The sequence below is a fragment of the Salvelinus alpinus genome, chromosome 5 (genome assembly GCF_045679555.1).
Source record: "Salvelinus alpinus chromosome 5, SLU_Salpinus.1, whole genome shotgun sequence".
In the NCBI taxonomy this organism is placed as follows: domain Eukaryota; kingdom Metazoa; phylum Chordata; class Actinopteri; order Salmoniformes; family Salmonidae; genus Salvelinus; species Salvelinus alpinus.
Window position 1 is genome coordinate 65053171 of NC_092090.1, and position 12353 is coordinate 65065523.

General features: G+C 41.6%; 1 protein-coding gene across 3 annotated transcripts in view; it reads left to right on the forward strand.

The window, feature by feature from the left end:
- The window catches only part of LOC139576548 (netrin receptor UNC5D-like), a 228634-nt gene that overhangs the window by 115412 nt on the left and 100869 nt on the right, over positions 1-12353 (forward strand). The gene's annotated exons all lie outside the window — the stretch shown is intronic.

Here is a 12353-nt window from a genome sequence, read left to right on the forward strand (position 1 = left end):
TATGAATAAATGATTCCAAATATCGTTTTTAATGAAAATATGTCAATCATTATTTGAATATGTTGGTAACCCGTTGTATAAAAATGATAATGCCCTTGAAGCCGGTGTTTGGAGGATATATTGGGATGGTTTGCCGGCTCTCAACAACACCTGTGCCAATATATCCTCCAAACACGGGCTTCTCTGGCATTATCACTTAAATAGAAATAAGACCATGCTCATTAAAAAAAATTGTCCTCCCTCATCTTAAATGTCACTGACCGCCACTGCTGTTAGTAAGCATTTCTCCTTTGCCAAGGTAATCCAACCACCTGACAGATGTGGCATATCAGGAAGCTGATTAAACAGCATGATCATTACACAGGTGCACCTTGTGCTGGGGGACAATTAAAGGCCACTCTAAAATGTGCAGTTTTGTCACACAACTCAATGCCACAGATGTCTCAAGGTTTGAGGGAGTGTCTACTTGGCATGCTGACTGCTGGAATGTCCACCAGAGTTGTTTCCAGATAATTTAACGTTGATTTCTCTACCATAAGTTTTTGAGAATTTGGCAGTATGTCCAACCGGCCTTACAACCATAGACCATGTTTAACCATGCCAGCCCAGGACCTCCACATCCGGCTTCTTAACTTATGGGATGGTCTGAGACCAGCCACCCAGACAGCTGATGAAACTGTGGATTTGCACCACCAAAGAATTTCTGCTCAAACTGTCAGAAACGGTCTCAGGAAAGTTCATCTGCATGCTCATTGTCCTCACCTGACTGCAGTTTGGCTTCGTAACCGACTTCAGTGGGCAAATGCTCACTCTCTATGTGCCACTGGCACACTGGAGAAGTGTGCTCTACACGGATGAATCCCTGTTTCAATTCTACCGGGCAGATGGCGTGGCGTGGGTGAGCGGTTTACTGATATCAACGTTATGGACAGAGTGCCCAATGGTGTCGTAGGGGTTATGGTATGGGTAGGCATAAGCTACGGACCACGGACACAAATCTATTTTAACGATGGCAATTTGAGTGCACAGAGATACCGTGACGAGATCCTGAGCCCATTGTCGTTCCAATAATTTGCCGCCATCACCTCATGTTTTAGCATGATCATGCACGGCCCCATGTCGCAAGGATCTGTACACAATTCCTGGAAGCTGAACATGTCCCAGTTCTTCGATGGCCTGCATACTCACCAGACATGTCACCCATTGATCATGTTTGGGATCCTTTCTGGATCGATGTGTACGACAGAGTGTTCCAGTTCCCGCCAATATCCAGCAACTTCGCAGCCTGATCAACTTTTCTGATCCACGCTTCTACTTTTTTTTATAAGGTATCTTTGACCAACAGATGTATATCTGTATTCCCAGTCATGTGAAATCCATAGATTAGGGCCTCATTTATTTATTTCAATTGACTGATTTCCTTAAATGAACTTGTTCCATGAAATTGTTCCATGTTACGTTTATCTTTTTGTTCAGTGTAGTTTAGGATGGACAGGGCTGTGCCTAGCAAGCATCCATTAGGTGGATGACGTCATTCGAAGCTCCAAACTATTCATTTTTTAAAAATAAATATTGACCATCTCATAGACAAATCATAGTTTAAAAGCAGGTGAGCTGGGTCTACTCTTTTAGGCCTTTTTCTGGGGTTTTGTGGTGGAAAACGAGCAGGTCGAGCATAACACATCAACCCGGTTACCCATAGATAGACAGGCTATAAGTATTTTGGGGATTTATGGCTGATTTAAGATGAAATTGTCAACCCTGTTACGGTCAACCCTGTTACTGTCAACCCTTTTACTTTATTTGGCGTTTACTATAGTATTTTATTTATTTTTTACCTCTTGACATGGGAAAATCCGCTTACATTTTGGGGGGAATCGTGCTCTTTATGACAGAATGTTTAAATTAGGTTAAATAAAAAACATTTGTAAGTTTCACAACCCAAAAGGTACTCATTTGGTGGAAATACGTCACTACAATTGCTCTTACTGTCGACTTTCTCTATAGCCACCAAGTAATTTCATAAATTTTGATTATGCAGGTATAGATTGATGTAATGTCAACTATCATATGCTGTGTGCTCTTGACTAGAAACAGTCAGTTGTAATCAGAAGATTGCATGCAGACTTTTTACCTCCTTTTGTATTACACCTGCTGTGTAAATATGTACTGTAGTTAATAACCACATCTGCTCATTCTCAAATCAGCTTTGCTTGGCATACTTCATCTAACAATACACAATCAACAATCATGTCTGCCAAGACTGCCCCAGTCGTAGTCACTGCCTCGCATAATAATGACCACATTCATCTGCACATGTTTTTGCATTTTGCATTCTTCACAACAGCATGCAGTGGCGGCTGGTTATGGATAAGGCCACATAGAGCATAAGGGAACATGGCTGCTCATAGTAATCTAGCATGTGTCCTAAATGGCAGACTATTCCCTTTATAGTACACGACTACCCTATGTGCCCTATTCAAAAGTAGTGCACTACAGAGGGAATAGGTTGCCATTTGGGACTGAGCCATAGTGTTAAAAATAAGTTTATATTCCCAACCGTTGCCTCACTCCTTACCTGACTTCCCGCTCTACCATAATGTCTGTGCCGACTGCTGACTCCACACATCCCTGCTGCTGCAAGCAGAGACATCAACACAATGTGAAGAGATCAGGGGAACTCGCTGTGAGAACGGACCCCTCTGTGCTCACACTTCCTTCTTTTCCTTCTCTGTCTCTCTCTCTCTCTGCAAGTGTTAGTAGGGAGACTGCCTTGAAAGGGCACACATCAGTTAATCTGGCTGTAGGGAGGTTCAGGGGTGAGCTACTCACACTTGTCTATGCTTGCGTCCCCAATGGCACCTTATTTTCTACATAATGCACTACTTGTAAACAGAGCCCTATGGGTCCTGGCCAAAATTAGTGCACTATAAAAGGAATATGGTGCCATTTAGGAAGACAACTATTTTAGGTTGGGCTAGCTGGGAAAGTAGAGGAGGGAGAGAGAGACCTGGCAAGGTCAGATGCATGAGCACACACACATACACACACACACACTCCGTCCAGGCTTAATTAGCATTAATCACTTATCCTCTTGTAAATGCTGCCAGCTGCCAATTATCAATGATTATGCCCTGTTAGCTTCAGGGAAGGTGGCAGGGTTCAAGGCTAGCTGTACACCATAATATTCACTCAACAGTATTCACTGGTAAAAAATAAAATATGCTTGGTAATGGCTTTGAAAATAAAGCCTCCTACCCAAGACTTATGCTAATGGCCTTTTTGAATAATCAACCATTACCTGTGATAAGATACAATTATCAGGATGGAATAATCTGAAACTGCAGTCAGGTCAAGAACCTGGTGAGGACAATGATCATGCAGATGAGCTTCCCTGGGACGATTTCTGACAGTTTGTGCAGAAATGATTTCGTTGTGGAAAAAAAATGATGGTTTTCATCAGCCAGATATATTTGCTATTTGTGATCCAAGCAATGAATCACAGCACTGTTTATACAATTTGCTCTTACTCCATTTAGCCTTCATTCGTTGTCAGGTATACAGTAGTGGGGGTGTCTGCTATTGGCATCCAAGTGGTTTAGATCCCTACTGTTCCTATTTGCACTAATAGAACACCCCAGCTATTAGATGATGGGAAAATTGCCCCCTAAGTCCTATAGTAATAGTAGCTAAATACTTAGTAATGGCTTCTAAATCTTTTGCTTATATATATCTTAACTGCGGGCTAAGGAGTCAAGCGTTCTCTCTGGTTAAGAATGCAGTGACAGATGAGAAAGAGCACCATACCCCAGAGGGGATTACGGGGGGATTCTGCAATTGATTTCTCGCACCATCCTGTCTGTAATGTCACTCATTCTCTTCCTTTAGAGTTGTAATTAAATCCCTGACTGAGTTCTGTTCTCTTTTCTGATTTGAAGTTGGAATCAATGGGAGCAAAGTGTCCAAAGATTGGAGCTGTTCAGTAAATCAATTCCAACAATGCTTCCAGCCCTGTGCCTCTGAGGATCGGAGGGAATCCTCTTCCTCTAGCTCTGTACATGTTGCTGCTGTTGGTGGTGGGGTGTCAGAAGAGATATTATCTCTCCAATTGTTAGCTAGCTAGCTGCCATCCTCTTCCCTGCTCTTTTGCTCACTACCCTTAGTCCTGCAGTGTTGCAAGATCTCCCATGGGCCATTTCCATTTCCCCCAATTTATGTAGTGCTGTATGTTGACGTTGTAAAACTACTCTAGAATGCATACAATTTGATACGGTATGTATTCAATTGATATCTGATATGCAGTGGCATTCTAATATCCAAGCCCCCTTGAGTTTGATGCATAATTGTGGATGTCAAAGGGGATGTTTATGTTTAATGGTTTGACCTTGTATAATGTACACAACATAATATATGGATAGGTCTGCCATGTATAGTTTACGGTCGTTTCCCCTCATTAGGTTTAGCCTCGGTTCCGTATTGTGTTGCATTTTTTTATGAAACAACGTGGGAGCTACAGCTCGGACTTCACACCCTCAATCTTTCTCTCTCCAGACTGAAGTCATCTATCAGAAATGATCACCTCCTATTTGGTGAGAGGTCAAGTGAAATATTAACAAGGATATGTCCAGTACACCCTGTCAATTACAGAATGCTATATTAATAAATCAATGTGATGGATCTGACAGCTGAAAGACAAAATCCCTCATTACAGTGCATTGGCATTTCACATATTGAGTTTATATGTCGGAGACTGTATATTGGAGTATATTGGCATATCAGAGACCGTATATTGGAGTTTATTGTGGGATTGTTTTCGCTATAGTTCAGTCGCCAGTGTTTAATGCATAGGCCTATTAATCCAGACCATTTGCTTTGGCTTTTGTTAAAATACCTGATTTAAACATGCAGAAGATCATGCACAGATTGAATGGAATATAAAGACAGAACTGCCATGTTACAGTTTGTTTTAGTAAACCTTCTGGAATGTAATTGTAGACTGTCACTCAAACCTTATAACACATTTTCAAATAAATCAGCTGTTGTTGAGAAGAGTTGGTTGAAATTACTGTTATACATTTCAGGGCAATGATCAGATGAGCCTAATCCGTCTTTGGTTTGTAAATGCCCAGTCATTTGAACACATTGAGGCTGGCTTAGTAGTCTATTGGCGTAGTCTATTGGTGTGGTATTAAATAAGATTGATCAGAGTTCTTCTCTGTTTGACAGCTAAAATGAGGTAGAAATTGAGCTTGGTCATGCATTCAGGGTTTGTAATTAAAACAATTAAATAAAAAATGTTTTGTCACATTCTGGTCCTTTAATTTAAATGTGCCTGGGAAAGAATTGTGGTAATGCCTTTGCCATTTGCCATTGTGGATAAAAAGCCACCAGATAAGACACCACTGGTCACTGACTTTATAATCACATTAGGAACGTTGAGGCCCACGTTAGGAATCACGTCAGGAACAATGACGATGATCATAGTCATCATTTTTCGCCAGTCATTGTTATGTAAATGTGTCGCTTTAAATACCATTGTTTGTTCTCTGTCCCAAATGACATCCTATTTCATATATAGTGCACTGCTTTTGATCAGAGCTCTATGGGTCCTGGTTGAAAGTAGTGCACTAAATAGGGAATAACCTGCCATTTAGAACACATTGCAAGTCTTACTTTTCACATCTGGAGACAAATCGAGCGCTTGGGACTATAAAGTTCTATCTGCATTTTAGTCAAAATTGAGTTATTGACAGCCTTGTTCTGTTCAGTGTTCCGTATAGTACTCTATATACCCTAATTCATGTTAAGTTCGAAAGAATACAAGATAAAAAATCACTGACACCATTCAAACCAATGAGGGTTCAGAACTTTAAAGCCAATTATCTCAATAATATTTTTGCAGATAGAACCTTATAGTCCCAAGCTCTCGAAATCATGACTCCAAAGACGAACATAAAGCATTAAAATAATTGTAATACTGTAGTACTATACGACTCATGTTACTCATCTGTATAACACTCGTTCCTGTCCTCAATATAAAGACTTGAGTGCATTTTTAGATTTAAGGAACTTGTGATATGATACATTTTTTAAAGCTGGATCAATTCGGCATCAAGACAATCCATACTGTTGAAAGATTTGTTTCTTTCTTCTGAAAATGTAAAGCAAATGCAATGCAAATTCATCAGAATTTTCAGCAACAAAATCTATTTAGTTGGTTGAATGTCTAATAAGGCCTGATTGATTAAAGCAGTATTGTGAGTATTAGGAGTGACGACACCTCATGTTTATAACATGAGACTGAAAATGTAACTGATTAGCAAGGAGCAAGGCTTTAATTAAATTAACTTTCAGTGGGATTCATTTTTCTTCTCCATTTCCCACCCCTTGGCTTTTGTCAGTCGATTTTATGTTGCCTCACCTCCCCCGAAAAAATATGTAGCAGTTAACCAGAAATGTAGCATTTCACTCAGTTTTCATCTGCTATGTTTCATGAATAAACATTAGATAATTAAATGCTCAAGTATATGCTAAACTAATCATGGAAGTTATTAATGCATGCAGGTGAAATTGTCTTTATCCTGCACCTCTCTCCCTACAAAGTTGTCAGTATCAAGCTTGCATGCCAAAATTCCTTTACAGGTGTCAGTGAACAATGACATTTGACAGTGACAAAGCTGTAAAGGGCAGTTGGTCAAAAAATAAATAATATGTTTCATCAATATTAGTCAGAAACATTGATTATTGTGTTAAAATTGACTACAAAGTGTAAATAGCATTATTTTGTTCAGTGTATCTTCCAAAACTGAGATTTGCAAGTTTTCTGGAAGCTGTTAGATTCCTGGATCCATTATACAGTTGAGGGTTGGGTTGTGATTTCCATCATGCCCGCTAACACGGGATGGTGACACAGAGAAACAGCTGCACTGATTGCACTCTATCAAATCATACGGCAGAACCTGCAGACTGTGAGACAGACCTGCCCACATTATGCAGCGCCTCGGACTTGTTTACATAAGACAACACATCGCCAATGTTAGGTTGAAGGAACACTTGACCCCTAAGCCCTTTATCGAGTGGCCACTTTCTGATGTCTTTGATACTGGAGTGATCACTCGAGTCTGCCACTGAGAATTGAGACGATGCGCACTTACATCCCAACAGCCACTTGTTGATATTTTATTTATTAGGCTCTATTTCAGTCCTCATTTGGACTAATCTTTGAACACTCAGTGTATATACAAAAGTAAATGAGAAAAAACAAAACTATAATCATCATAAATACTCTGACAGTCTGAAAAGAGAGATTGGTTCAGTCATCTACCATGGTCATGTTTTTATTTTTTGTTTTATTTAACCTTTATTTAAGTAGGCAAGTCAGTTAAGAACAGCATTTTATTTACAATGACAGTCTACCCCAGCCAAACCATAACCCAGACGACGCTGGGCCAATTTTGCGCCGCCCTACGGGACTCCCAATCACGGCGATGCAGTGCCTTAGACCGCTGCACCACTCGGGAGCAAAGGAACTGTACAACAACACAATCTATTATTTTTAAGTGGTCCTAAAGTATTGCTCGAATGTACTGTATTTATTGAAAGATTTCTGGTTTGCTCAGAAACTCTAATTTCAATCAGTTGTGATGTGACAAGGTAAGGGGGGTATACAGAAGATAGCCCTATTTGGTAAAGACCAAGTCCATATTATGGCAAGAACAGCTCAAATAAGCAAAGCAAAACGACACTCCATCATTACTTTAAGACATGCTCAGTCAATCTGGAAAATGTCAAGAACTTTTAAAGTTTCTTCCAAGTGCAGTCGCAAAAACCATCAAGCGCTATGATGAAACTGGCTCTCATGAGGACCACCACACGAAAGGAAGACCCAGAGTTACCTCTGCTGCAGAGGATAAGTTCATTAGAGTTACCAGCGTCAGAAATTACAGCCCAAATAAATGCTTCACAGAGTTCAAGTAACAGACACATCTCAACATCAGCTGTTCATAGGAGACCGTGTGAATCAGGCCTTCATGGTCAAATTGCTGCAAAGAAACCACTACTAAAGGACACCAATGAGAAGAAAAGACTTACTTGGGCCAAGAAACACAAGCAATGGACATTAGACCGGTGGAAATTTGTCCTTTGGTCTGGAGTCCATATTGGAGAAGTTTGGTTACAACCGTCGTGACTTTGTGAGACGTTGTGTGGGTGAACGGATTATCTCTGCATGTGTTTTTCTCACCATAAAGCATGGAGGAGGTGGTGTTATGGTGTGGGGGTACTTTGCTGGTGACACTGTCAGTGATTTATTTAGAATTTAAGGCACACTTAACCAGCATGGCCTCCACAGCATAATGCAGCGATACGCCATCCCATCTGGTTTGCGCTTAGTGGGACTACCATTTGTTTTTCAACAAGACAGTGACCCAAAACACCCCCAGGCTGTGTAAGGGATATTTGACCATGACGGAGAGTGATGGAGTGCTGCATCAGATGACCTGGCCTCCACAATCCCCTGACCTCAACCAAATTGAGATGGTTTGGGATGAGGCGGACCACAGAGTGAAGGAAAAGCAGCCAAAAAGCGGTTGGCATATGTGGGAACTCCTTCAAGACTGTTGGAAAAGCATTCCAGGTGAAGCTGGTTGAGAGATTACCAAGAGTGTGCAAAGCTGTCATCAAGGCAAAGGGTGGCTATTTGAAGAATCTCAAATATAACATGTATTTTGATTTGTTTAACACTTTCTTGGTTGCTACATGTTATTTCATAGTTTTGAGGTCTTCACTATTATTCTACAATGTAGAAAATAGTAAAAAAAAAAAAAAAAGAAAGAACAATCCTAGAATGAGTAGGTGTTCTAAAAATGTTGACCGGTAGTGTAGATGTTTACCAGTCTCCTTAGCAGACTCACGAAGCTACAGGAACATTCTACCCTACGTCCAGAGGGATTCTGGCACAGCTCATTTGATTGAACTGTTGATGCAGCCCACTCTCTTTCTGTGAGGACTTGAGAGGTGAAAATGATTGGGGGCTAACTAAGCATGGGTGGGTTATGAAGGCTTTAGACACGGATCACTTTAAGTGACAAGAATAAGGTGGCTCAACTGCAGACAGGCCTCTGGTGGAAGCATTTATATTTTATATTTTCTACCAGGATGTTTGCACAGAGGTAGTGTCAATAACTGACAGTCTGTCTCAGTCAATCAGCGTACACGGGCGCTCACAGCCTCTGGACTCAACAGCACCTCCATAACTAACTGGGCTCCAGATCTATGGTTTATAATTACATTGAGCCCATCTCTCACAGAGCAGGTTAATGGGTTGGTTGAGTGTGGACACATCCGCCGTGTAATTGCTTTTCATAGAGGGGAAATGGAGCTACGCTACTTTTATAGCTGTTACTCACATTTTTTTTAACGGGTTACAGTCCATCTAAAATGCTTTTCAAAGTCTTGTCATGACCATGCATTTTGTGTCAATCGTTAGGTTCTACAGTAAAGCTGTGTCTGAAAATACTAACACCATTTAATTTACAGAAGAGTTACTGCGTTAATCAGTTAGGCGACAAAACTCTAGATGTCCTTTACTCCACACACAGAAACGCGTACAAGGCCCTCCCTTTGGCAAATTAGAGCATAACTGTAGTAACCTGGTATATTTATGTTTACCAATAGATGGCAGTATTGACTCAAGACGGGGGTTTGCTTTCGGTAGCCAGCCGTTTCTATGTCTGCCTATATAACCGTGATTTAAGAAAGCTTCAGGTAGCTTATGCCAGGTACATTACAGAATGTCATTCTAAGTTACAATGAAATACTAAACCGTACTGACGTGTCATCAATCTAAGAAGCCTCTGAGGATACTACAATAACTCTATCCTCCTGCTTCCGACTTAGAATTAAAAACTCAAACAGGAAGTACCAGTGACGCGCTCAATACAGAAGGGGTCCGATGAAGCGGACGCTAAGCTACTGGACTGTTTCGCTAGCACAGACCGGAATGTGTTCCCGGGATTCTTCCAAAAACGTTGAGGAGTTTACCACATCAGTCACTGACTTTAACACTAGAATCGCCGAAGTGGTCATTTTGACTGGTTTGAGAATGGCGCTAGAGGAAATAGTGGTCGTTTTATGGGCTCCTGACCAACTGCTATTTTATATATTTTTTGCTCTGATCATAACTTCTTTTGTACATAATGTTTCCACCATTTCCTATGACCGAAAAGAGCTTCTCGACATCAGAACAGCTATCACTAACCTCAATTTGGACGAAGACTTATTGAAAGACATATTGATTATCCCAGACCAGGCCCAAATCCCCCGACGGGATAGAGAATAGAGGCCGGCGTGCTGGATAACTGACGAGACTACGTCAGAGAATGGAGAAATCGCCTCTACCCTCCGTTCTATTGACGATTGTGCAATCACTGGATAATAAACTGGATGAGCTCCGTTCGAGACTATCCTATTAACCTGATCAGAAAAACTGTAATATCGTATGTTTCTCAAAGTCGTGGCTGAACAAGGACATTGTAAATATAAATCTAGCAGTTTTTTTCTGTACATTGGTAGAACAGAACCTATGTAAGAATTATGTTAATTGACTACAGCTTAGTATTCAATACCATAGGACCCTGGGACTGAACACTTCCCTCTGCAACTGGATCCTGGACTTCCTGACAGGCTGCTCCCAGGTGGTGAGGGTAGGTGACAACACATCTGCCACGATAACGCTTAACATGGGGGGGGGGCCCTCGGTGTGTGTGCTTAGTCCCCTCCTGTACTCCCTGTTCACCAATGACTGCGTGGCCGTGCATGACTCCAACACCATCATCAACTTTGCTGACGACATGACGGTGGTAGGACTGATCACCAATGAAGATGAGGCTGATCGTGGATTACAGGAAATGGAGGGGCGAGCACAACCCGATCCACATCGATGGGACTGTAGTGGACAGGGTCGAGAGCTTCAAGTTCCTCAGTGTCCACATCACTAATGAATTAACATTGTCCACACTGTTGTGAAGAGGGCACGACAGCGCCTCTTACCCCTTAGGACACTGAAAAGATATTGGCATGGGCCCTCAGATCCTCAAAAGTTCTACAGCTGCACTATTGAGAGTATCTTGACCGGCTGCATCACAGCTTGGTATGGCAACTGCAATGCACCCGACCGCAAGGCGCTACAGAGGCTGGTGAAGAAGGCCCAAAAAAGTGTCTGTCTCCAGCCACCCAAGCAATAGACTGTTCTCTCTGCTCCCACATGGCAATCGGTACCATTGGTCCAAGTCTGGAACCAACAGGACCCTGAACAGCTTCTACCCCCAAGCCATAAGGCTGCTTAACAAGACTGCTAAATAGCTAATCAAATGGCTACCCGGACTACCTGCATTGACCCTTTTTTAACTAACTATCTTGCACTGCCTATGCATACACACTGAACTCTACCCACACAGTCACACACACACATTACATACACCCATAGACATAACATGTTCATACTGACAACTCACACTTTCACACTCACTTTCACCACATACGCTACTGCAGTTCAGTTTATTATCTACCCTGTTGCCTAGTGACTTACCCCCACCTAAAGCGTATGTACATAGCTACCTCAATTACCTCGTACCTCTGCACATTGACTCGGTACTGGTATTCCCTGTATATTGCCATGTTATTTTTACTCTTTATGGTAATTCACTGTGTATTTATTCATCGTGTTACTTTCTATTTTTGTATTTTTATATTTAACTCTGCGTTGTTGGAAAAGGACCCGTAAGGAAGCATTTCAATGTTAGTGTACACCTGTTGTTTACGAAGCATGTGTCAAATAAAATGTTTTATTTTTATTTTAACTTATTTTAGGGTGCAGAGTATTTTTCTCTGCTCATACAGGAATAGCAAAGGCCTAGTTTACTAATTTGTCTCATTGTTATTTTGATTTTGATTTGTCAGGCGTTGCAGCACCCTCAGCACACCTACTTCCCACAGCTATGGTTGCACCAATAGCAGGAGAACTCCAGTGGAGACAACAGTTCTTTGAAGCAGTGGATCTGGTGCAATCAGAAGTGGAGAGAAGATTTGACCAGGAAGGGCTAGGGATATCAGCAAGAGAGAACCATCATTGACCCAGAAAAAGGAAGCAACAACTCAACTGGATGCACAGACCCTTGACTCCGTTCACTTCCCCGCTAACGTTCTCGTCGTGCCTGAACGTTCGAGCTCGGTCTGACCCAAGCCCAGTGAGCTGATGCCCAGGCCCAGTCCGACATCACAGAAATGAACCCGAAAAAAAGCCTTATTTCTGGAAAACATCATATTGATGTAAAGTGGTGGGAACGGAGTGGGGA